We start from the raw sequence: 27,163 nt of genomic DNA on the forward strand, positions 1-27,163 counted from the left end.
TTTGGTTGTTAGAGGAATAGAGAAAAATGTTTTGGTGATGTTAACAGTGGTGTGTTTTTTTGGGGTTTTTGATTTATAGTAAGTCTGGTACGGTAGTGTTTAATGGTGGAGTTCTTTAAGGTATGATAGTTTATAGTTAATTCTTATTGGTTTTAGATTTGTGTGTAAGTTAGAGGAGGTTATTGAAGGGTAAGCGGGTGTTTTAGATGAGTTTTAGTGTTTCAGTTGATAGGGCATTTTTTGGATGGGAGTTAGAGTATTTTGAGTTGTTTGGTGTCGCTGGTGATGTATTGTTGAGGTGGTAAGGAGTATTTGTTGGGTTTTTTTAAAGAAGGTTTATTGTAGATAGTTTTAGATAGTTGTGGTGGGTTGCTTGATTGTTTTATGTTTTTTAGCCTTTTTGTAGTTATTTGAAATATGTTAGAGTTTTTTGGGTTTATTGAAATACTTGATTTTGAGGAAGTTCCTATTTAGAATGTATGAATTTTTTTGGCTTAAAATAAAAAATTTATATTCTAGTTATAGTGAGGATTATTTTTTTTTTCTTTTCTTACTGCTATATTTTGTGATATTTGTGTTAGGTTAGTAGTAGGGATAGCTTTACTTTTATACGTTGAAACGAGGGTAGTGCATACTGGTGTTCATAAAGGTTTAATATTTTTATGGTTCTGATGTGTTAGGTTAACGAATTTATAACGTTTACAAGACTTTTTTTTGTTTTTATTTCAATACAGGCAGGGTTTTCTTAGTTTTCAGGATTTGTTTGGCATAGATTTTAGAGGTGTAATTGAGGGGATAGGACAGGGTGTCTCTGTTAATCTATTTGGCAATTTGGATACTGGGTAAATAAAATTAATATTTTGGTAGAATTTTTGCATTTCATTAGTTTATTTATTTATGGATTTGTGTGCCTGCAGCTGTAGTGTCTCTGCTGCAACTCTCAGTATCCATTCATGTTTGTGTGTGTTAGGCAGTCCACTCGTGTACCAGCGAGTCCCCCCTGCAAGCGGCCGCAGAGCCGCTCCTTCGCTCTCCTGGGAATTCGGGGAGCGGCACGCGGCTCTGCGACGAAGCCTTGATCTTTGTCACTAGAAGGTGGCACCAGGGAGCCTCAGGAGCGGCCGAGGAGTTGCTGTAAGTGGGGGAACTACTAGTGAGGGGGACCAGGGTCCACTCGAGTTTTGGGAACGCCACCTCACCTCGCCTGCTCTTCAGCCAGGCAGACCCTGCCAGGAGGGCGTGGGCGAAGCGTGCGGCCCGAGGAGCCCGGCGTTCTCAGGAGAATAATGGTGAGCAGCAGAATTGCTGAGTTGTGGCTGCTGTGCGGCTGAGATCGTGCAGTGATGTTTGGTGTTCTCGATTGTAGCTGAGCACGGGACCACAGCCCGGTGACCATAGGACATTCCCCGCAGGCGAAGCAGCCTCCATTGCCAGGCGACGTGGATTCTCATCCCCAGATGCCAGAGAGATAAGTGGAGGGCTAAGGCCCGCAGAGGGGGTGAAAGTGGGGTGCTGGGAGGGCCTTTCGAATGAGCTTTGGGAGTGGGGATGTGCAAGAAGCATCTCCTAAGGCCATCTAAAGACAAAAAGTGTCTGTTTTGATCACAGTGCTGAGGTGCTCAGGGCAGAGCAGTTCTGGTGTGTGTCCTGTCACTTGTCTCTGGTGCACTCTGTGTTCTTTGGGTCTCTCGGTCCTTTCTTCTCCTCAAAAGCTCTCTCTCCCTGTCCTGTGTCATGGGTGTCTGCACGTATCTGTCCCACAACTGCTCTGCCCTGCTGCATAGCCTGTAATAGCACAAGTCCTGGGGACTTGAAATTTGTAATGCAGGGTGTAGTTGGGCTCTGGATTATATGGGGAGATTGACATAACATGTTTGGTGCTGTTAAGTTGTCCTGCAGCCTTTTGACACTAGTCCTAACTTCCTTTCAGGTGCTGACAACTCCAATCAGTGGCAGAGAGCCCCAGTCCTGGGTGAGGGTGTTGCCATGATCAGGTCAGTCATTGTTTGCACTTGCAGGAGCAGCCTAAAGGGTGACCGTGTTACAGCAGTGTTCTTTGCCTTTATTTTTAGAAGGTCCAGGCAGATAGCAGCAGTCAAGGCCCATTGTGCTAGGTGAGCAGTGGACCAAAGCAGTTGTTTTTGCTCAGCTTTTATTTTTTGTGGAACTATAAGCATCCACTGTTGTTTGTGTGCTTTAGGGAATCCACTCAGAGTACTCATACCTCTGTCTCCACCTGGCTGATGGACCGGGTTTCATGCACGTGTGGTCTTGCCAGAAGCATTACAGGACCCTGTGACAGAGCCTTCCAATTTTGCATTTCAAGGTCCCCTCCTGGTAACCCACAGGAATGGGCAAGGAGTTGCGGTGAGGCAGGGAAGAGGAGCGAGGGTACACTTAAGTTGCAGCAGTGCCATGTCACCTTGTCTGCCCTTAACCTAGGTGTGCCTTGAGATGACGGTGTCAGAATCCAAGCACGCCTGAGGTGTGTGGCCCGATACTTCTTGGGAGACGGTGAGTAGCAGAATTGTCAGGTTCTGCCCCATGTGCTGTTAAGGTAGTGCACTGACATTTGGTTTTCTTTCTCTTGGCAGAGCAAGAGATAACAACCTGGTGACAACTGGAACTTCCCAGACAGGCAGGAGGCCTCGTTCTGCACCTGATGGGGATTTGCATCCCCAGATATGTGCAAGATAAGTGGAGGGCTACCACCCACAGAGGGGATGGAAGAGAGGTGCCGGGTTGGGACTCCCCAGGAGGGGTTTTTGAGTCAGTTTTGGAGATGGGGATATCTAAGAAGTGTCTCCTAAGGCCACCTAAAGGGAAAGTGTCTGTTTTGATTAAAGTGCTGAGGTGTGCAGGGCAGAGAAGTTCTGGTGTGTGTCCCGCCACTTGTCTCTGGTGCACTCTGTGTTCTTTGGGTCTCTCGGTCCTTTCTTCTCCTCAAAAGCTCTCTCTCCCTGTCCTGTGTCACGGGTGTCTGCACGTATTTGTCCCACAACTGCTCTGTCTTCTGCATAGCCTGTAATAGCACAAGTCCTGGGGACTTGAAATTTGTAATGCAGGGTGTAGTTGGGCTCTAGATTGTATCAGGAGATTGCCTTAATATGTTTTGTGATGCTAATTTGTCCTGCAGCCATTTGACACTAGTCCTAACTTCCTTTCAAGTTGCTGACAACTCCAATCAGTGGCAGAGAGCCCCAGTCTTGTGTGAGGATTTTCCCATGATCAGGTCAGTCATTGTTTGCATTTGCAGGGGCAGCCTAAATGGTGACTGTGTTACAGCAGTGTTCTTTGCCTTTATTTTTAGGAGGTCCAGACAGGTAGCAGCAGTCAAGGCCAAGTGTGCCAGGTGAGCAGTGGACAGAAACAGTTGGTTTTGCTCAGGTCTCAATTTTTGGTGCAATTCTAAGCATTCATTCTTGATTGTGTGCTTTAGGGAATCAACTCGGAGTGTGCATACCTCCGTTACCAACTGGCTGATGGACCAGGTTTCATGCACTTTGGATCTCGCTGGAAGCATTACAGGACCCTGTGATGGAGCCTTCCAATCCTGCATTTCAAGGTCCCATCCTGGTAGCCCTGAGGAATGGCCAAGGTGTTGCAGTGAGTCGGGGAGGAATGAGATTCCACTGGTGTTTCAGCAATGCCATGTCACCTTGTCTGCCCTTAACCCAGGTGTCCCCTGCGATGACGGTGTCAGAATCCAAGCACGCCCAAAGCGTGAGGGCCAAGAACCCGGGCATTCTGAGGAGGATGGTGAGTAGCAGATTTACCAGGTTTTGGCCGATGTGCTGTTCAGATTGTGCACTGATGTTTAGTTTTCTTTCCCTTGGCAGACCAAGAGGTGACAGCTGGAACTTACCAGACAGGGAGACGGCGTTCTTCTGCACCCAACAGGGATTTGCATCCCCAGATATGTGCAAGATAAGTGGAGGGTTATGACCCACAGAGAGGCGTGATAAGCGAGGTGCCAGGTTGGGACTCCCCAGGAGGGGTTTTTCAGTCAGTTTGGAATTGGGGATGTCCAAGAAGTGTCTCCTTAGACCATCTAAAGGTGAAAAGTGTCTGTTTTGATCTTAGTGCTGAGGCATGCAGGGCAGAGCAGTTCTGATGTGTGTCCTGTCACATGTCTCTGGTGTCCTCTGTGTTGTTTGGGTCTCTCGGTCCTTGCAGATATTCTTCTCATCAAGAGCTCTCTCTCCCTGTCCTGTCCCCTGGTTTGTCACATCCTGTCCTGTGTCACGGGTGTCTGCACATATTTTTCCCACAGCTGCTCTGCCCTGCTGCACAGCCTGTAATAGCACAAGTCCTGGGGACTTGGAATTTGTAATTTGCAGGGTGTAGTTGGGCTCTAGATTGTATGAGGAGATTGACATAACATGTTTGGTGCTGTTAAGTTGTCCTGCAGCCATTTGACACTAGTCCTAACTTCCTTTCAGGTGCTGACAACTCCAATCAGTGGCAGAGAGCCCCAGTCCTGGGTGAGGGTGTTGCCATGATCAGGTCAGTCATTGTTTGCACTTGTAGGGGCAGCCTAAATGGTGACCGTGTTACAGCAGTGTTCTTTGCCTTTATTTTTAGAAGGTCCAGGCAGATAGCAGCAGTCAAGGCCCATTGTGCTAGGTGAGCAGTGGACCAAAGCAGTTGTTTTTGCTCAGCTTTTAGTTTTTGGTGGAACTATAAGCATCCACTGTTGTTTGTGTGCTTTAGGGAATCCACTCAGAGTACTCATACCTCTGTCTCCACCTGGCTGATGGACCGGGTTTCATGCACGTGTGGTCTTGCCAGAAGCATTACAGGACCCTGTGACAGAGCCTTCCAATTTTGCATTTCAAGGTCCCCTCCTGGTAACCCACAGGAATGGGCAAGGAGTTGTGGTGAGGCAGGGAAGAGGAGCGAGGGTACCCTCAAGTTGCAGCAGTGCCATGTCACCTTGTCTGCCCTTAACCTAGGTGTGCCTTGAGATGACTGTGTCAGAATCCAAGTACGCCTGAGGTGTGTGGCCCGATACTTCTTGGGAGACGGTGAGTAGCAGAATTGTCAGGTTCTGCCCCATGTGCTGTTAAGGTAGTGCACTGACATTTGGTTTTCTTTCTCTTGGCAGAGCAAGAGATAACAACCTGGTGACAACTGGAACTTCCCAGACAGGCAGGAGGCCTCGTTCTGCACCTGATGGGGATTTGCATCCCCAGATATGTGCAAGATAAGTGGAGGGCTACCACCCACAGAGGGGATGGAAGAGAGGTGCCGGGTTGGGACTCCCCAGGAGGGGTTTTTGAGTCAGTTTTGGAGATGGGGATGTCCAAGAAGTGTCTCCTAAGGCCACCTAAAGGGAAAGTGTCTGTTTTGATCAAAGTGCTGAGGTGTGCAGGGCAGAGAAGTTCTGGTGTGTGTCCTGTCACTTGTCTCTGGTGCACTCTGTGTTCTTTGGGTCTCTCGGTCCTTTCTTCTCCTCAAAAGCTCTCTCTCCCTGTCCTGTGTCACGGGTGTCTGCACGTATTTGTCCCACAACTGCTCTGCCCTGCTGCATAGCCTGTAATAGCACAAGTCCTGGGGACTTGAAATTTGTTATGCAGGGTGTAGTTGGGCTCTGGATTATATGGGGAGATTGACATAATATGTTTGGTGCTGTTAAGTTGTCCTGCAGCCTTTTGACACTAGTCCTAACTTCCTTTCAGGTGCTGACAACTCCAATCAGTGGCAGAGAGCCCCAGTCCTGGGTGAGGGTTTTCCCATGATCAGGTCAGTCATTGTTTGCATTTGCAGGGGCAGCTTAAAGGGTGACCGTGTTACAGCTGTGTTCTTTGCCTTTATTTTTAGGAGCTCCAGGCAGTTAGCAGCAGTCAAGGCCAAGTGTGCCAGGTGAGCAGTGGACAAAAGCAGTTGTTCTTGCTCAGGTTTCAGGTTTTGGTGCAATTGTAAGCATCCATTGTTGTTTGTGTGCTTTAGGGAATCCACTCAGCGTATGCCAAGCCCTTGTCACCAACAGCTGATGGCCTGGATTTTCTGTGCTTGTGAGCTCTTGGGAAGTATTGCAGGACTCTGTGATGAAGCCTTGAAATTTTGTATTTCAAGATTGCATCAGGGTTGCCTTTGGCAATGGCTGAGAAGTTGCGGTGAGTCGCCGAGGTAGGGAGGGGGAGCCAAGGTCCACTCGTGTTTCAGCAATGCCGAGTCACTTTGTCTCTTCTTAACCCAGGCAGACCCTGCGATGACGGTGGCAGCCTCCGAGCCTGGCCAAAGTGTGTGACCCGAGCATTCTCTGGAGAATGGTGAGTAGCAGGATTGCTGGGTTTTGTCCATTGTGCAGCTAAGATCATGCAGTGATGTTTGGTGTTCTCGATTGTAGCTGAGCACGGGACCACAGCCCGGTGACCATAGGACATTCCCCGCAGGCGAGGCAGCCTCCATTGGCACGCGACATGGATTCTCATCCCCAGATGCCAGAGAGATAAGTGGAGGGCTAAGGCCCACAGATGGGGTGAAAGCGGGGTGATGGGAGGGCCTTTAGGATCAGCTTTGGGGGCAGGGATGTGCAAGAAGCATCCCCTTAGGCCAGCTAAAGGGAAAGTGTCTGTTTTGATCACAGTGCTGAGGTGCTCAGGGCAGAGCAGTTCTGGTGTGTGTCCTGTCACTTGTCTCTGGTGCACTCTGTGTTCTTTGGGTCTCTCGGTCCTTTCTTCTCCTCAAAAGCTCTCTCTCCCTGTCCTGTGTCACGGGTGTCTGCACGTATTTGTTCCACAACTGCTCTGCCCTGCTGCATAGCCTGTAATAGCACAAGTCCTGGGGACTTGAAATTTGTAATGCAGGGTGTAGTTGGGCTCTAGATTGTATCAGGAGATTGACGTAACATGTTTGGTGATGCTTAGTTGTCCTCCTTCTGCCAGGCCCTGAAGGACTCCCCCTTCCCCCCCAGATCTTCATTGGGAAATCCCCCTGACCCCTGCGACCCCCCAAAACGATCCCCCAGGGATCCACCTTGAACTCTCTTGGGACCCCCTGAATAGTCCCCAGGGATCCCTGAGAATCCCCAGTGGCCCCCAGGACACCCTGGGCCGCCTCCCCAGACCCGCTGGGGCCCCTCCCGGTGTGACAATTGAGAGACCCCCTCAAGCACTCCATGCCCCCCTTCCGGAATCCATCTGGGACCTCCAACCCCCAGAGTGGCACCCCTGGGACCCCCACATCCCTTCCCGCCCTCCCCGAGAACCCTCAGAGCCTTCCCATAGTGGCAATAAAGGCTCAAAGCAGTTACAGAACCACTTCTACTGTGTCCAGTACCTGCACTGGGAACACTGGGAGGGACACTGGGAAAATCAGGAGGGAAGCGGGAACATTGGGTAGCACACTGGGAGGGAACTGGGGCAGCTGGGAGGACTCGGGGACTCCTGGAAGCGATCTGCCATGGAAAAGGAGACAAAGGGAGCTGATGTCATCCCAGAGCCACAGGATATTCCATACTGAGACCCCGGGGCCACCCAGGACCACGGCAAGGGCAGCCAGGCCAAGAGCCAGGGGCAGCTTTGGTGTGGGAGGCATCTGGCATCCCATTCGGAATTTCAGGAGGCCCAGTGGTGGGCACAGGGCCATGAGCACAAACAGCGGTCCTTTTACCTGGGAAAGAAAACTCGCCAGTCCAGGTTCCTGATGTCAGTTTGTAGGGCTCCCTTGGGACTCTCAGGGCAGCACAAGTTTGAGGCGGGGACAGCTTTGGTCTGGGATACGTTCTTTGATATTTGGAGTTTGTGAAGTCAGGGGCCAGCTGAGGGCCAGGGGCACCTGGGCACATACTCTGGCCCTTTTCCATGGGAAAGAAAACTCACCAGTCCTGGTTCCTGATGTCAATTTGCAAGTTGTACTTGGGATCTTCAAGGCAACTCCTCATCGACATGAGGGCAGCTTGGGTCCACAACACCTCCTTCTTCATTCAGATTTTCAGGGGGTGGCCCTTCTTTTGGGGCCCCTGGCTCTTGGACTCTGTTGCTGGCCCTATTCTCTGTGAAACACGGCTCACCCTCTACACTTCCTGATGTTGGTTTCGAGGAGGTGCTTGTCTCTTCCAGGGCAGGCAGAACTCTTGCTGGCAGCAGTTTTGCTCCAGGATTAATCCTGTGCCATTCAGAACGAAAAGATGTTGAAAGTCACTTGGGGCCACAGACCTCGTGACCTGACCTCTGCCCTTTTTCCCTGTAAAACCAACCTCACCCTCCCTGTGTGTTGATGTCTGTTCACTCAAGGCGTGCTGCTCTCCAAGGGCTGCGGGAGTTTCTGGTGTCGGCAGGTGTGGTCTGTGAGAAATCATTCGCTGTTTGCAATTTTGGAAGCGCAATTCCTGTTTGGCCAGGGGAAAGACTGTTAATTATCTTTGAAATGAAAATCTGGCACCCCATTGTTTAAGGGTCTGGCAAGGGGCTGTGTAGGGGAGGGAACACCCCACAGGACCTTTCTTCACCTCATCCCTCACTCCTAGGTGTAGCAGCTCCCTGCGTGAGCAGCTGCTTTCAGTGCAGCTACCTGGGCACACCTGCCAGGAGCTATGGTCGGAACATCCAGCAGGGACCAGGGAGCAGCCGGACCCACCCAGGCACGGAGCATCCCTTGGAGAAAATGCCAAGGGAAGAGCCCTCTTGCCAAGGGGCAGCACCTGAGCAGGCCAGGCAGCATGTGGGGTTCCACGGGAGAGCTTTCAACTTTCCCCTTTTATTATGTCAGTCCTCCCCTAGAACCCCCAGACCTTCCACAGCACTCCCAGAAAAAAGAGGGGTTATGGAGAGAAAAGGGGTTTCAAGTATGGGAAAAAGCTTCCTTTTCCGTCATTTCTTGCGTTCAAATAATGAGGAAACGCACTTCCCCTGCAATTTTAATGGTCTCATTTGAAAGAGTCCCTGCCTTTTCTATGCTGTTAGGGGTGCTAATTGACAGGGAATCCCCATATTCCATTTTTTTCCAGTTTAAATAGAGGGGGAAAACCTTGACAGTGTCGTTTATGGGTTTGAATTAAGAGTAACCATTTTTGTTGTCCTAAGGCTTAAATTGAGGGGGAAGCCCAGCTATCTCTCTTTCTTAAGGGTTTGGATTGAGGGGAAAATCCCTCTGTCTTCATCACTGGAGAGATTTAAAGTGAGGAAAGCCTCTCTTTTCCCAGTATTCAAGGGATTAAATGAAAGGGCAGAAGCCATTTATTTGCCACGGTATCCATTTCAGTGGAGGTAAATTCCCCATTTCCTCATTTTAAGGGATTCACTTGAAGGAGGCTCTTTTAAAATGATTTTTCAGCATTTAAAACTACCTTTCAGGGCACTTCTTTCTGTGCCCTAGGACTAAGTACCTCAGAGAAAGGCAAGCCTAGCACATACTTAACCTTTATGCTGCCCAGGAGCCTATTATTTTTCTTATTTATAATGTAGTTAGTCCTAATTAGTAACCCCAAGAAGAAGACTTAGACTGTTCATATAATTAGTATTTTTCTCCACCCTTAGTCTCATGTTGAGCACTACTTAGTAGTCACTGAGGAATAATTATGTAAGTTAACAGCAAATTACCCAATTTATCTAGATATGCTGCCTAAAAACAAAGTTTTATTTCTTACCAGTTTTTTTGCCCTTTCGCTCCAAGTAGTTGTAGAAAAAAGAGCTGTCATTTCCCTGAAGAGTTTCCTTCTATATCCAGCCCTTTATTCCCCTTGAATTCAAGCCAGAGGAGCCGAACAGCTGCAGCTGCTCTGAGGGCTTTTCTACTCGGTGGGGTTTGCCCCTTCCCTTTTCCTGGGTGCCACGGGAATGAGCGGCGGGCCCAATCAGGGTATATTAACCCCAGCCTTTGCCAAGGGGCTTCATTCCCTCAGCCATTTCACACTAGTCCTAACTTCCTTTCAGATGCAGACAGCTCAAATCTGTGGCAGAGAGCCCCAGTCCTGGGTGAGGGTGCTGCCATGATCAGGTCAGTCATTGTTTGCATTTGCAGGGGAAGCCTAAAGGGTGACCGTGTTAGAGCAGTGTTCTTTGCCTTTATTTTTAGGAGGTCCAGGCAGATAGCAGCAGTCAAGGCCCTGTGTGCCAGGTGAGCAGTGGACAGAAGGAGTTGTTCTTGCTCAGGTTTCAGGTTTTGGTGCAATTCTAAGCATCCACTCTTGGTTACTTTGTTTTATTTTAGGCAGTCATCTTGCAAGATGTCTCTGGTCCGGATGTCTGGATGTCCAAGGCCAGGTGGGTGCAAGCGTAAGGTCTGGGTGGGTGTGCTTTTCAGGTCAGGGGGATGTTGTTTTCACAGTATCTCAGTGTGGGTTGTTTTGCTTTGTTTTTTTGCAGGTGCTGTCGCTGCCCTAGCTGTGTGAAGGAACAGAGGCGAGCGGGTGAGTTGGCATTTTGGCACAGTGACTCACAGGTGACCCTTATGCAGCAGCATGCTAAGTGTGTACCTTTTTGTTTTTCAGGTATCCTCCAGGCAGCTTGTGGAGTCAAATTAAGACTTCAGGTGAGCCGGGGCAGCGGTGTGTCGGAGTTTCGGGGATTCCTCTTTTCGTGGGCACTAGTTGCATTTTCTGTTTTGTCTTAGGTACCCTGAGGAGGAGCGTAGCTGAAGTTTGGAAACGGCAGCACCGAAGCTGATGCAGAGAACGTCTCGCCGTCCGCATCCAACTGACATTGGATTCCATCCGGTTGTCTTGCAAAAGCCAAGTGCTGGGGCCAGTAGGTGGGAGATGGGGGGAAAACCTTTACTATCACAGGAGGCTATTTGATGTTAGCTTGGAGAATAGGCCCATAGTGGGACGGGCCCCTCGGGAGCAAAGGGAGAGGGTTTCTCCTCAGCCCCCCCAGAGTCTTCGCTGGGCAGGGCAGTTCCGATCCCTCTCTGGTTCTCGTGACGTTCGCATCGGCGGCCTTCTTTGACTCTTGACGTTGTCGTGGATCTTTTCACCATAGGAGCCTGCCTTCATGTCTGGAGCTATAGCTACAGTCACCCTGTAGTCATTTCTTCCTTCTCTAGGCCTACTGAGCTTCTTAGGCTTCCTCTTAAGTGCTTTGGCACTAACATCTTGAAAGGAGTTGCATGTCATCATCAAGTGCTACTGCCCTAGGGCTTTCTTTTCTTTGGCATCATCAGCCCATGGCTCATCTTGGGCTAGGAATCTTGGGTCCATAAGGTGAAATTGCCAGGCAGTTTCCACTTGTGTCCGTGTCACGTTGTCTGTGTCATAGGCCTTTGTTACATCTCCATGCTTTAGCAACATCATTTTGTGCCGTATTGGCCATATTTTGCTCACGTACCTTCCCGGATATCAATTATTCTGGCATTTTTACATATTCACTTTTTGGGTCCGGACGATGTACACGAGATGTTCTCATCCATCTTCATTCTCAGTTTTGGTAGCCCTTCTCATGGACTTCCGTACGGAGCTTATTAGCCCCTCATCACCTGACCACAGTAGTTCCGTAGCATCTGCCTTCTCAAAGGATATAGGGCTCAAAAATTAGTCTTCTGGAGAATTATATCAAGTCCTCACTTATCTTGTATCTCTGTCAGCTTACGTTGTATGCACTTATGATGCACCTACCTGTGTCTGCTTCTATTGTATGTGCGTATGTTGCGCCTACCTATGTTAGCTTATATTGTTTGTGCTTACACTGTATGTACCTACGTTGGCTTATGTTGTTTGTGCTTATACTGTACGTACCTACGTTGGCTTATGTTGTTTGTGCTTATACTGTATGTACCTACGTTGGCTTATGTTGTATGCACCTCTGTTGTGGCAATTATGATCGGAGCTGCCTTGCCCGGGCAAGTAGTCACGCTCAGGTAGAGCAGTTATAAAGCTTTGCCGTTCATCTGTTCTCTACGGGGTTTGGGGTACAACACTGATGGGCCCAGAGTTGGTATAGCTCCTAGCTCTCAGATAGTCAGTCACTGACCGCCTCCCCTTGTCTCGTAGGTCCCCGGGTCCCTACAGAATTTCCTGGAATCTACCATTTGACATGGAGGTCCTGCGGTCAGAAGAAGCGTTTAAGCATATTCTTCAGTGCAGCGTTTCACGTAAGGGTGGCAGCCAGCGTGTCAGCAGAAGAATGTGTGAGAGTGTGACTGTCTGTGTCTGTCTGTGAGAGTTTGTGTGTGCTTGTGTCTGCAGCTGTGTGTGTGTGTGGAGCAGATACAACCTTGTGTGTATGGCCTTTGCCTTTCAGGGGGGGTTTTCATCAGGCAGGAGGATTTTTTGGGAGTCTCCGGAGCAAGTTGCCGTGAATGTGAGTTTGTGCGTAACGCGAAGGGGGCGTGCACGTCGGCGGAGCGTTTTGCGCCGTTTTTGTTCCGGGTGCGTCATAACAATAAAAGCGTTGTGGACTTTTCTGAAATGGAGACACGGTTATATTGTGTCAATATGTATTTGGCTTGTAGTACATTATATTGTTCTGTCTTTGCAGTTGTTCCTATCTTTTGATGTATTTTGCTGTATGTAAATTGGACTTGTACTTTTGTGCCTAGGTATGATGTATTCTTTGTTGTATTTGTCTCTGTACTTGCATTTGTATGCATTGTTTCCCTGTGTATTGCTGAAGTTTAAGGGAATAAAGATTAATCAGCCCTAATAATGATGCCTCTTACCCTCTGCCCTGCCCACTATTCATCTCCTGTCTTTCTTTGGTGTGGTTGAGTCCTATCATTTTCACCCTTTTTCTCCCTTTGCCTCTTACTTTCCTCTTTAGTCTATTCCTCACTTTATCCTTCCATGTGTAACTCTTTGTCTCTGGCTGTGTTTTCCTTTGTTTCCATTTCTAACACATCTCTATGTTTCTCTAACCCTATTTCCTTCTCACCCTATTTTCTTCCATTCCTCTACATGTATTTCCCCATGTCTCTTTGTCTGTCTCTTTCAATCTAGGTTTCACTATGTTTTCTTCTTTTTTTTTTCTTTGTCAGCCTTTGTCTTTCTAACACTTGCTATCATTGTCTTTGTCTCTGACCCTTTTTCCTTTTCTGTCCAACTTTAACTTTTTTGTCTAACTCTCTATTTCTTTCTCTCTTGAACCCTACCTTGTGTTCAGTCTCTCCATTTGTTTTCCTGTAGGTTTTCAGCTCTATTTCTTCTTTTTCTTGTCTCTCTATTTGCTTTTCTCTTTCATTTCAAGTGCTTCCTTTTCTGTTTGTCTTTCACTCTTTTTCTCTTTACCCCACCTTTCTTTCCTCTTTCTCTGCCTTTCTCTTTCCAATCTGACTTTTTTGGTTTTTCTTTTTATCTCTGACTCTTATTTTTCTTGCTCTGTTTTCTTCTTACTCTCTCCTCTTCATTTTTTTTTTCTCACTCTCTCCTCTTTCTTCTCACTCTCTCCTCTTTCTTCTCACTCTCTCCTCTTTCTTCTCACTCTCTCCTCTTTCTTCTCACTCTCTCCTCTTTCTTCTCACTCTCTCCTCTTTCTTCTCACTCTCTCCTCTTTCTTCTCACTCTCTCCTCTTTCTTCTCACTCTCTCCTCTTTCTTCTCACTCTCTCCTCTTTCTTCTCACTCTCTCCTCTTTCTTCTCACTCTCTCCTCTTTCTTCTCACTCTCTCCTCTTTCTTCTCCTTCTTCCTCCCTTCTCTTTTTCTTCCTCTTACTCTCTCCTCCTCTCTCCTCTTCTTCTTCCTCTTAGGCTAAATACTTGTATCAGACATTTTAAACAGGTCTTTTATACAGAAGTGAATACATTAAAAGAGAAAGGAAAAGAAAATAACTGGTAATATATTTCAAAAGTCAAACCAGTATTTAATTTCTGCATCAAGTATTGCAATCAAAGACACCTAAAAGATTCACCTTTCCATAAAATCAAGGTTTTAGTTAGTGAGATGGTGGTTTACTTATTTAGGTGGTTGTTTTTTGTCCTTCCAACAGCTTGTATTTTTAACTGTTCAGTCCATCAGCAGACAGACACCCTGTCCATCTTAACATAGGCTAAGATGGCCATAAAAATAGTGCAGGTGATGACATTGGTTAGCAACCTTTTCTTCTTCATCATCATCATCTCACATTAACAAAGAGAGACGAAAGGCACAAGGAATTCAAATTATTAGCTTTGAGAACTGAAATAAAAATCTTCTTTCCACAATTAGCCTACATATAGTGGCATTAGAAATACCACTTTAAGTTCTGAAAGTACTGGAAGGAATTTATACCCAAAGGATCCTAATTCTTTGGTAAGTCAAAGCTGCCATTTGTACCTGTGAACAGTATCACTTGGAGAAAATGCAACACTTAGGAAGAGTTTTAATTGTTTTTTTCATTACTTGACTCTGTCATTTTTTTCTGAAGTTTTTACAGCTTCTTGCATTCAAATGAAGGAAGATTAAGGCTGGATGGTTAAGGTTGTAATGCAGCATTTCAAAGTAATATTAGTGAAGATGTACTAGAAACTGCATTGCTTAGAAACCTATTATTTCAATAATCCTTTCTCAGAACTTCACAAAGGTCCTTTTATTGTGTCTCTGATAAATAAAATGTGATTTCTATTTAGAAAGAATTAAGGTAGTGAAGACTAACTAGAGAAGAACATGCAACCTTATAGATACTGAGGCAAAAAATAAAGCAAAATGGTTAGTTGCTGGTTCCAACTGGTATTTTTAAGTCTGTACGGCTAAGCATCTCTATCTTATATTTGTGATCTTTCTGCAATTTTGTATTTATGGGGTTTATGCCTGTTCAGAGTAATTAGTGTTGTTTACATTAGAACAAATACTGAAATACAAAAAATGAAAAGTTATTGGCAAATGGGATACAGAGTAGCAAATCTGGAAATTAGACGCTGCTGATATTTATCTGTAATGAAATTTGGCATAGGACCAGCAATAGCCAGAAGTAGGTAGAATATCCTGTGATACAGCATCTGAAATTCATCAAAACCCCCCTCCAAATTACCTTCAGTATTGTAAAAGTTTCCATTCTTTTTATTATTTGTACTTTATTAGAGGCATCTTGTCAGTACTACTTTTTCTTAGCCTTATCTGGAGATGCTTTCTTATGTCTGACTCCTGAAAGCCTCTGTGCAGAACCAGAGTTCTGCAGAGCTTTTTCCCCTGTATTCCTTCCCTTTTCTGTCTTCCCAAAAGCTTTTGGGATTTTGGCTTTTACACCATAATTTACTTAATTGCCTTTTCGTGTCAGATAATTCTTATGCATATAACATCTCATTTTTAACTACCTGCTTGGTATTGCTACAACATCAAAGAATTTATAAAATTATTCTTTGTTCTCTTATTAGATTTTTTGCTTTGTCCTTACAGAATCTTCTCTGATAAATAGAAGTGGTAGTGCTTTTTATTTACCGCCTTAATTTCCTGCAGTAAAAAAAACACTCTATGTTCATTAATCATTCAACGACAAAGGATATTCTGTATTGGAGCCAAAATTGTATACATTTCTAAGCAACTACAGCATTTTGCTTTATTTTCTTAAATCTGTTTCAGAGCTTTGATCAAATTGCACTCTCCAATTGTTTTCCAAAGGGTGTAATAAGAGAAAAAAAATAACCATTTTTATAACGAAATTTCAAGCAAATAAAATCCTTAAAGGAAATTTGATTCTGTAAATGAGGACTAGGAAGAGGAAGGTCATAAGAAGTTACATCATCGGAGTTTAACCATCCCCTTAGCACACTGATCTAAAACAGGAAAAGCGTATGAAAAACTGCAGAGGTGTCTTCTGAGAAGGTATATGCACATTTCACATACTTCTTGTTCTGTATCTTTCTTCTAAACAGTGATTAAAGCAGCTCCCAGTACAGATCTGTAACAAATTCATGAGCAAATCTGATAAAACGTGTCTTTGAGTAAACTGTGAACCTAACCTGACAACTAAGATAAATAGTTTGTCAGTTGATCTAACCACACCATTCTTTTCTCCTGTATCTGGTTTCTTTTCTTCAGAATTAACCCAGTACTTTCTCCCCCATCGTGCTTTACAAACAACCTCCCTATCTGCTTTTTGTGCCCTATGAAGCCAAGAGGAGCAGTGATGCACAGGAACACTGAAACTCCAATGTCTGGTCAACTAAATCTGGATGATGCTCTTTAGGAGCAGCAGAATGATTTTTCTAACTGCAAAAACTGTTATAATACCACTTATTTAAACTTGATTTCCTGTTCACTTGTGAATTGATTATTTGACCTTAAATTGTTATGTTTTTTTTGACCATAAAGCCAGTTCTGATTTGCTGAGTTGATGCAGTAGAAAATACTTATATTTACATTGTTCAGCTGTTCGCAGGTAAAGATGCATGATTCAATAGCCACTGGACATGCTGAGTTCTGACTGGCGTGTTAAAATTTTTCTAATATGTGGGAACTCAAAATGTCTCTCTTTTTAGAGGTTCCAGGCCTTGGTCAGAGGCATTCTAGACCCTGGCAGACAGCTGAAAAACAGCTGTGATTTTGAGTTTGAGCCATGGAATGAATTGCCAACTTTGGAGGTGGAACAAGCAATCACAAAAGGTTAGATAGTATAGTAAAAGTAGTTACAAAGTAGAGGGGAAATTTTTTTAGTATTGTACAGGGGGGTTTTCACTTTGTAGGTGGGGGTCAGAAGTTCTAAGATGGAGGAAAGTGGGCTGATCCTGTTCTTCCTCCTTCTTTTTCCTTACCTCCATGTTCTTGGTGATGTTGGCACTGACAGATCGGTTTAGAGTAGAAAAACACTTGGCAACTAGGTAGTAGGTATTGGGGAATAATTGTAAACATGTTATACGTAATATATCTTATAAAAGATAGCAGCAGCCCTGGGCGGAGAGGGAGACGAAGAAGACAGCAGATCGAGAGGATGTCAGGGGGTGTGTGTGCCTCTACCCAGGCCGCTGATCAAACAGCCGCAGTCCAAGAACATAATCTGTTAGATAACTAGCGATAAACTGCCTTGAGACCGAACAGCTAAAGCCTGCGGAGTTTTTCTTTGGAAGCACGGGTGGGAGGAGGAATTTCACCACCACATGAGACCCCAGAGCAAGGCCGGGGTTCTCAGAGTAATAAAGATGCACCCTTTGTTTATCCACCTTTGTCATTTATACATCCAGCTGTGAAGCTCTCCAGCTTTGCAGTGCTGTTTACTAGGACAATTGAATACCATAACTTCCCAAATTTTGTGTACGTGACCAATCAATATGCAGATTTTATAGCCATAATTTCACACACAGATAATTTGTTAATCGGGCTGCACGCTAAGCTGAGGAAAGCAACACAGCAAATAGTTTTTGCTTTTTTGATAGTTTCTGCCATGTTGAGCTCCCATTCTGTCCATTGGTAATGATTGTACCTCTCATGGGAGGAAATCTGATGGACAAACATACAAAACAATCCACTATTTGGCATAGAGGGAACTAACAACAATAACAGAAGTTTAATATTTTGCTTTCTTTGTCACCTAAGGGTGTGAAAGGTATTCTAGTTCATTGAGTTTATATTCTGCCGCTGATCTTTAGCTGAGGGACACAAAGATATATGTGTTATGCGTGTTTGCATATTTATGTGTTTATATATGCATGTAGATATAGACATATAAAAACACATAAATACACACAGGTGGGGGTGTATGTATATGTATGTATTTATATATATATATGCCTGAGGTCATATGTGTGTGGGATTCAGTTTGTGTTCTGTTAAACCCAGCCCTCTGTGTGTGTGTGTTTGCACCTCGTCCACAGGAGCTGGTTACAGTGCTGGCTATTGAACTGTTGTTGTTTTCAAGCTGTAATTTATTTGGTAATGATATACAATGTTTCACAGTGATAAGGAGTCAATAATGAATATGTTATGCTTTAACATCATAAAGACATCCTTAGGAAAAAGTCCCTGTCTTTCTCCAACAGTGATCCATATGGTGTGCTACTAAAAGGAGAAGATCTCTGAGTGAACAAATGTGAAATAATACAGACTTAATCTTTATTGCTCTTTTCCTATCAAGATAGCCTTTGTTGTCTGGCCTATGAAGACACTGCAAGACTACTCACTCATACAGCATTGTTTTATTGTTCACTTTTATTTTCTCTAAAGCAGACCGGGGTTGTTTTTTTCTTTTTCCTTTGCATATGTCTTAAGAAGTTGACCTTTAGCTTTACTAATGCAATTAATAGTTTTTGCTTCCTATCTCCTATAAATGATGTTGGTGAAATAGGTCACCTGATTTCATGTTCTAGTAGGTACAGTCAGAGAAAATTCTGGATATGTAAATTATCATATTTAATTAGCATTATTTCTATCCTCTTTATTACACATTTTGCAATACTATTGATTGTTGGACCTAGAGTATCTTTTGTCCTCAAGCCACACACCTAGAAGTCACCTAAATCTTCATTTTTTCTGAGGATAATTCAGCTTGGAATAATTTTTTTAAATCTAGATTAAGAGTAAATAATTTAAATGGAAGTTTTGACAGGACCACACGTATAAGGTTTTGAAGTATTTCAAGACTACGAAAAATTGCTACCCTGTTATCTGACTTTTTAGTCTTTATCTAAGACATAAACCACATGTTTGTTTGATGTTTGATTTTTTGTCATAAAAGGAGTAGGTGCTTTATCAATAGACTTTATTTTAATCAATACTGCCTCGATTATTCCCTACATGAATCCAATTTTTATTTCTACTGTCTAGAGTGGGAAAATATGAGAAAGAGTTCCCCACATCAAATCCATCTGCATCATCTCAGAGGCTGCCTTCAGTAGCTTAAACATGACTAAACCCCTCCCACTGTTACACTGGAAAGAGTCTTGATGACTCAAAACTTTAAAAAAACCTTGTCGTTTTCACTCCATTTAAATGTGTCACTTTTAATAGCAGAACAAGTAGAGAAATTCCAATGTGAACTCATTTTAGAGCAATGACCAAGTATTATGAATATTTGACTGTATTTAATCTTTCAGCTCCTTTTCTTATTGCATCCTTAACCCTACTCCTGAAGGGACTTGGATTTAAATACAATAGAATTTCCAGTGTTGAGCAAATCTCTGGTTTCATACCTGAAGATCTCCTTAGTTCAAAAATCCACTTTGTAATTAATTTTATTTATGCTGTGCAACTCTGCTTTCCCAGATATTAAAAAGCATATTGGCAAAGAATATGACATTATTTCTTGAATAAAATGACAGGAAGTAATGCAGCAAGATTTTCTGCCTTGAGAGTCACCTGACTTCTCCATTCAGTGACTTTATATTCCTATTCAGGGATTATTATACCTAAGAGATCCAGAGTATAGCCAAGAGAATAGTAATAGAGAAGTTCTAACTGTAATGCTGATTTTCTACTGTTTGTTACTATTTCCTCACCCATAAAAGGCACTTGTAATTAATTTTCTGTTCCCTAGGACCACCTGTAGAAGTAAACTTCACTATTGGTGATGAGATTTAAACACGAAGAAAAAAAGCTGGGTAAGTATGAAGTTGTTAAACTCGCTGTCACGAGACTGTATTGTTGAAGACTGTTACAGGGATGATGGGAGTCTGGGATAAGTTTAGCTATGAAAACTTAGTTCCATTTCATCAAGGAGGCTTAAAAGAAGACCCAAATTGGGTTGTTTTTTTTTTGCTGTTGTTGTTGGGTTTTTTTTGTTGTTTTTTTTTTTTTTTAAACGGAATATTTTTGGAAAAAATATGAAGTAGTTATCTCTGACATTTCTATTGACAGGTGGCCAAGACATGTCTGGGGAATCGTAATGATTCAACATCTCGTTTGGAAGCAGCAGAAACAGAGACAAGCTTTCAGGTATTCTCTTCCAGAGTAATTTTTGGGGTTTTACTAAAAGGTCTCATGAGATTCAGTTACTTAAAGTAGACTTACACATTCTTCACCAAGTTCTGTCTCAAAAGAGAAGACTACTTAATTCAGACTTTGACTGTGTCTGATTGTAATTGATCTGTTCAAAATTATTTCTGGCTGGTAACAATTTGCAAACTATTAAATATTTGGAAAGCTGGTAGTCAAATTACTTAATTTGACAGTGTCATGTGTATAGCCCTGGAAGCAGGAGTAAGGAGAGTTTTCCAAAATAATTGAATATTAAATACCTATGTGGTTGTTTATATATATATATATAATATGCAGTGATATGAAGCTGTATGTAGCATCAGACTTGTATGGTTTTGCACTTAGAGATCAGGACCCTTTTCTAGGGACAATTCCAATTTTAACAGACTTTTTTATTTCTGTTTATGTATATATGTATTCTATACACCATATTTTTACCTTTACAGAAGTTTCACAGCCCTCCATGGACTAAACCTGAAGATGAAAAATCACCTGAAGAAAAAGAGAAAAAATACAAAGAATCAGTTAGTACACCAGAATAAAAACTCTAAATGCTACTAACCTACATTGAAAAATGCCAATCACTTCCATTTTCATGTTCTGCTAGCACAAAGGCATGAAATGTCCCAGGTTTCTAAAGCATGCATTTTTCACTATTTTATGAATGTCTGTAAATTAGTCTATAACAGACCAGTTAGTACCTTCCAGCAATAATCCAAAATTGATGTTTGAAGAAGTGCTTTGTAATGCAGTCCAGTTTTTGAACTCTTGTTCTACCTTATCAGTAATTGTATACTATAAATTACCCATTTCGTAAACAACAGTCATTCTCAAGTATATTTCTCACTGTTTTATTTCATGTAATTTTGTGGCAGATTAGTTCTAATATTAAGAGGCAGTCAGTGTGGAGGGGGGAAGATATCTGTGTAACCATATTTGAAGTACAATCCTTAAGTGCAACTGCAAAAAGACAACTGTGTGTGGGGGGGGTCCATGTATGCTTACCTTTTAGTAATTCCATCTCAAATCTAATTACTTACACAATAAAATATGCTTATTTTCTTCTTTCTTTCCTCAGTGCTATCTTAACTAGTTCATTTTTGAACACTGAAAAGCTGACAGAATTGGATTTTAAGGGATGGAGATGGAGAGAATCATTACTTTAAGGATTCAAGCAAAAAAAATGTGCAGGTGGTACTGAGTTACAGTGTCATAGCTTGGATGGCAGCCGTGGGAAGTCGGTTTCATCCCTTGTGTTTGTGCTGATCTCGACGGGATGGAATACACTTCCAAGGGGAAAGCCCTGTTTGGTCCACTACAGTTGGCCTTTGATCCCTCCATCGGGGAGGACTGATTGGAATCAGCTCTGTCACTCATGGATTCTTTCAGTTTCTCCTTAGTCACACTATGACAAGAAAGCAGAAAAGAAAGGGAGAAGAGAGAATGTTTTTCTTTTTTGGGTGCATGTCATTATTGGTCTAATTTAAGAATTCATATGCCATATCTTTTTGAGATGCACATCTTTCAGGAATGGTTGGAATAGTAAACTGCCTGATGCAATGCTATCTATCCCTAGCAAGAATTGTCTTAAGCATTTGTAACTTGTAAACTTCCACCTTGGTCTTAATGCACACCTCAGCACATTTTCAACTAGATTTGAAGTAGTTATAATAATTTACTTTGTCTTGCTTTGTATCAGTTTAAAAGCAAATAGACAAATCTTTAACTTAGTGATGCTCTGTCTTCAGTTTTAGCATTTAAGACTTTACCTCTCCTTCAACAGTCTCCTTCAATACCTCCTTGTCCTTGCTGGTGTGAAAAATGCATATTTTATGATTGGCTTTTCGCAAAGGCTATAATGAATATTCTATGTGTAATGTTAGAACGTTATGCTGTGTTAATTCACTTAAGTAGTGTGTTAAATACAGTTTTAGGTTCTAACCTAATGTTAAAATAGAGACTATGTATGTGGGGAAGTTTTTTTTTAGGAATGAGATACTTACTTCAAAGAACACCTAAATCTTCCAAAGCAGAGGAATTTATGGCTTTTATCAGAAGAAGTTAATTTCTTCAGGCCTTACTCAGACTCAAAGATGCCAGGGGATTAAAGGAAACAATTAACATACAACAAACAGAGTTTCTTGTTTAAAATAGAATGCATTCGTAACCATAAAAGATATATAAATATGCAACAAGTATATTAGTTTAAGGGTGATTCCTTTATTCACAAGTCATGCTTTTCGTAACTTAATGTCCGAGAACATCCGGACGTCCGTAATTCTTTACTTTTTTTATTGTCTTGTAATTGTCCTAACTCTAAACTTTAGTACTCTAGTGATATTATTATTTTTATAACCATTTTATTATTATTAAACTTTTAAACTTTTAAAAACCAAGTGATTAGCGTTTTTCACACTGGTATGAGTAATCTTTCACCCTGACATTTTGTATGTGCTCCTCTACTCAAAGATAGATAGTTGCAGTTTCTCTGCCTTTTTTAAAACTAAAAAACCTCATGAGCTGACCAAATGATGACAAAGTACAGCTTAAGACTATCCATGTTAAGAGCCAAAAGACACGAAATCGTGGCTATGAAATTAATCAGGTAAGAGATATGTGGCTCTTTGCATTTGATCCTAAATCTTGCTGAAGACAGTCTGCTTTCTTTCAAAATTTTCAGTGGGCAAGACACTTGTGGTTTTGTCATATCTACAGCTGGCATTAATTTCTAGTGATGCTAAAAGCAGCATTTCTTTGCATGTGACAGACCTTAACTGAGAAGGTCACTGGAACTCTGTTTCAGTCACCTGTCAAGAAAGGATCTGCACTGCGCAGTGGTTGAAGCCCTCCAGCAGGACGAAAGCCAACGAGCACAATGCTTCCTGTAGCTTTAGAAAGAAGCCTTTGTCAGCAGGATCCCCTTCATCAGGCAGCCTGGAGTAGATACTATCCACAGGGCTCCTTGGCTGCCTTGGTCACGGGTTCTTGCCTACAGGCTTTGGACTTGCTCGTGGCTGTTCTTCAAACACGGCTCCTCACGTGGAATCCACTTCTTGGTGCAGAGGGCAATCCCTCCATCTCCCCTTCCTCCCCTGTATCTTCTGACCAGGCTGGAGCTCTCAGTAGTGACACTGCAGTCATGGGATTCAGCCCACCACATCCCAGAGATGCAAAAGGCCGTAACTTTCCTGCAGCACAGCGGCTTCCAGCTCCTCCTGTTTCTTGCCCGTGCTGCAGGTGTTGATGGAAGGCGCCTCAGCCTGCCTGTCAGCCGTGTCACCTTCCCAGAGGAACACCCCTTTTCTTCCTTTCTCACAATTTTCTGGTGTTTTCCCGCCAGCTTTTATTCCCTTGGCTTTCCTGACAAAGCCAACCCTAGACTTGCCTTGGCCTCTTACCACTCCCTGGCACTTCACTGCCTTGCATGCCCATCTCCCGCCTTGGATAAATGAGGTTTTTGTTTTAAATTGGTAACTATTTTTATATTAAGAGTTAATAATGTAAGGGCTTTTTAATTATATGGATTATTTGTAATGTTTTTTATTGGTATATTAAGTAAGTAGGTAAAAAATGGATTTTTTTGAGAAGTGCTAGATAAATACAAAGTATTTAAACTTGAAACTTTAGTGAAAGTTACTTAAATGTTTGTTTTAGGTTGGTTAATTGGTAAAGTGATATAATTAAAAGTAAATAAAGTAAATAGAGTAGAAGTATAATATTTGATAGAATTTTATACTTTGAAAGTTATTAAATAAGATTTTTATAATATTGATTTTTATATTTATAAAGAAACCTAAAGTTTATATATTTTGGTGGGTGCAGTACAAGACGTCAGGTGTAAGTTGCAATTCTTGCATAATCTACATTTGTATTTACATAGTGTAATTTATCTGTGTATTTACATTGGTGTTTTGTGGAGTGGTGAGTGTGTTTTTTGTGTGATCTGGTTTTATGTTCCTTATTGAAATTTACTTGGGTTTTTGTACTTGTTGAGATATAAGTAAACTTTATGTTTTGATATAAGAAATAAGTATTGTTAAGTTTTGTTTTATAAAATTGTATAGACTTGCAAGATAATGGTATAAGTTGTTATAATTTTTCAGTTATAAGCATGAAGAAATATAAGAATAAAATAATGTATGTAGTAAAGAAGAAATTGATAATAATTAGGAATTACTTAGATAATATCTATAATTAGTAACATAGGTGAAATTATATCATTAGTAAGTATTAAAAGATGGTACATTATTTTAGAGTTTTTAACAATTGATAAATGTTAAATTAGTAGTAAGTTAAATAATTATGTGTGGATAATGATTTTTTAAGTTTAAAATAATAAGTTTATTTGTTATATTGATAAAGTTAAATTGTTAAGTTAAAATTATTTGAATTTTATTTTTGACGTAGAAAATATTTGGGTTTCCTGTTAATTATTTTATTTAGGTAGATATAGGGTTAGGTTATAGTTTAAATTTTAATTGGTGTATGTTACTTAATATATTCTTATATAATGTTTTTAAAAATAGTAGTTAAGAGTAAAAATGTTAGGATTAAAGATGAATCACATTATTTAATAATTGGATTTTTTAGAAGTGTTTTTAGAATATATTTGAATATAGTAAACTTTTTTTTAAAGATTTGAAAGTGGTTATGGACAGGATTGTGAGTTTGGATTTGGATATTGAGAGTGTGAAGGTGGAGGAAATGTATGAGAGAGCGATTACTTAGTGTGAAACTTAGAAAAAGAAATTAATGTTGTAGTTGAGTTTTATATTGAAGTGATTTTGTAATAATAACTGAGGAAAGTGATCAGATTAACAGTTTGGAGGAGGTTTTTAATGAAATATATTTTTTTTAGTCTTGAAAAATATTTAAAACTATGAGATAAATTTAGGTTAAATTATAGAGTTAGTGTAGAGATTAGTTAGAGAGTTAACTTGTTTTAAGAGCTGTAAAAGTAGAGAAAAAAAAAGTAGGAATTAGAAATTTTATGTAAGAGTAGAGATTGTAATGAAGAACAGAATTTTTGATGAAATTGATGATACAATACACTGTATTTTTTTTACTTCTGAATAGGTGTTTGGTAGTGTTTTCTTTTAGTTGTTTTAATTTGAGTTGTTTTATTTTTTTTAAGAATATTAACCATATACTGTATAGTTTAGAGAAGTGATTTTTAATAAAACTTAGGATAGGTTATATTAAATAACATTTAAATTTAGATTGAATGAATTTTGATAGTAAGGAATAATAAACTTAATTTTAATAGATAAAAAGAAACTTAATGTATTTATTTAAATGTATTGACATTTAATTTTGTTTGATTTTATTAACACTTAACATATTGAATGTTGTTATTTATAAATATTGAAGGTATTTTAAGTCTTTTGGTTTTGGAGACATTTTAGCTTGTTGAGTTAAGATTATTACTTATATCTTTACAGGGTGGTTTTATTTATTGGGAAATATGTTTCTCAGTAATAGATTTTTATTTATGTTACATTTTAAATGGTACTAATTTGTGTAGTGGGTTTTGTTAAATGTAGGATATTGATTAGATTGTTTTATATTTTTTGTGGGCTTGGACAAATATTTATCTATACAGTTAGGCTTTTCTATATTTGAAGTAAGTTTTGATGGGGTTTTTTTTTAAGAGTTATTGATTTAGAATTTTAAGAATATTTGGTGTTTGGAATAAATAAAATCGGGGGTTTTTTGGATACGGTCGAGCTGTATTTTTAGTGTTAGCAAGGACTAGTTTTGGTACGTTATTTTGATTTTTTTTGTTTGCTTACGGGGAGGGTCTCCTGTTAGATGTGGAAGCCTGAGACTGGCACAAGGACTTTTTATCTAATGCTTGATGAGTCTGTTTTATGGGGAGGAGGTGTTATTTTAAGTTTTATAAAATACACTGAGAATTAGTTAAAATCATGGAAGAAACATTATGGTAATTAAAGGGTGCTACGTTTGAAGAACTATAAATCTTTTTAAATACCTGCTTGATGTAAGGTGAGCTTAATCTCCTTTTTCTGCCCCAGAAAGCATCGGGCACGTCCACATCGATGGCACCACCTCTGCCTACTGCTCCTGCTCCACCTGACCAAAAGCAAGAGCAAAAGTTGGTTGGGCTTTAAGAACTTGCAATAACTTTGAAGCAAAATAAATCCCATTTTCCCCTGTGTTTTTTCCTTTCAGGTGCTGCACTCACCTCTGCGGACACGCACCGAGCTCTCGCTGCAGGAACCCGTCAGGCCTCAGTGGCTGTGAGTTCATGTTCTTCTCCCTGGGGAAGAGGAGAAGAATGTGATTAAATAAGTAAATAAATAAATAAATAAATAATTGCTGAGGAATTGCAGAAATGTTTTCTGGAGCCTTTCCCCTTCGGTGCCCCTGTGCTGTGTGGGACACGGGCAGAGGAGCCTCGGGCTGGAAAGGGGCAGGAGAAAGGCAAAGGGACCCCCCGGTGTCCCCAGGGCACCGTGGGGACAGAACGGACACTGCGCGGGCACGGGGAGGCGAGGAGTGACAGTCTGGGCCAAAATCCCAGCTCACCCCAGGGAAATTAGTGAGGGACATTTTGGAGGGGAAAGCTGAGGTCACGAGTTCACCCAGCCCGGCCACGTTGTGTTTGCACAAAGAGGCACCAGAGGTGAAGGTCAATCCTGAGCCAACCCTGCTCAACCTCTAAGTCCCAGAATAAATCCTACAAGCTGCCCACTGAGGGACTAAAAATACATAAAAGAGAACCAAGAGCATTCCGAGAGCAAACCAGAAGGTTCCTGGGAATCCCGTGGCAGTGTTGTCACAGCCTTTTTGACAGAGCTGTAAGATTTTTATTTCAATGCTGCGTTTCTCTCCTGGGATCATTCACTCCGTGGGCTGTGGGGATTTTTCGGGTTTGAACTCCCTCACGGTGGCCCTGACACTGCTCAGAAGCTGGAGGAAGAGCAGAGCCAGTGCTCCTGGCAGGGGCAGGGAGTTTTCCCCCAGAGCAGATCCAGCAGCTGCCCTCCAGCCCGGCCAGGAGGGATCTGCTTTGGCTCCTGCAGGGACAGAACGTGTTCAGGTGCTCCAGGTGACATTCCAGCAGCCTCATCTCCCATCCCTGTTCCTGCCCCTCCTGCTCTCAGCTCCTGCCCCACCAGCTGTGCCAAGGGAATTTGTCCCACCAGCAGCAGGGGAAGGACAAGAGCTCCCACCCTGGCACTTGGATTGTCCCGCTGGGGGATGCTGCCTGCTGGGATTTAGATCATTCCATACATTTGGCTGCTGAAATTTCCCAGCCCAGGGGCTTTAGCACAAAGATTGTTCTTTGTATGGTGCCTGGATTTGGGGTTCAGTATCAGATTTGCTAGTTCAGATGAATTATACCCACAGCCCCAGGTTCCCTGCTGAATTCCTGCTGGAAT

The 27,163-nt window shown here is 42.2% G+C and overlaps 1 pseudogene across 1 annotated transcript in view; it reads right to left on the reverse strand.

Annotated features, from left to right (window-relative positions):
* Positions 1-699: 699 nt before the first annotated feature.
* The window catches only part of LOC146767747 (uncharacterized), a 28,413-nt pseudogene continuing 1,949 nt past the window's right edge, over positions 700-27,163 (reverse strand). The window contains exons 3-6 of the transcript XR_014953489.1: positions 25,963-26,037; positions 25,750-25,850; positions 9,593-21,162; positions 700-8,335 (exon numbers count right to left, since the gene is read on the reverse strand). The product of XR_014953489.1 is annotated as an uncharacterized LOC146767747 (transcript). The remainder of the gene's footprint in view (positions 8,336-9,592; positions 21,163-25,749; positions 25,851-25,962; positions 26,038-27,163) is intronic.

This window comes from Lonchura striata, chromosome 3 (assembly GCF_050655825.1).
Source record: "Lonchura striata isolate lonStrDom1 chromosome 3, ASM5065582v1, whole genome shotgun sequence".
Taxonomy (NCBI): domain Eukaryota; kingdom Metazoa; phylum Chordata; class Aves; order Passeriformes; family Estrildidae; genus Lonchura; species Lonchura striata.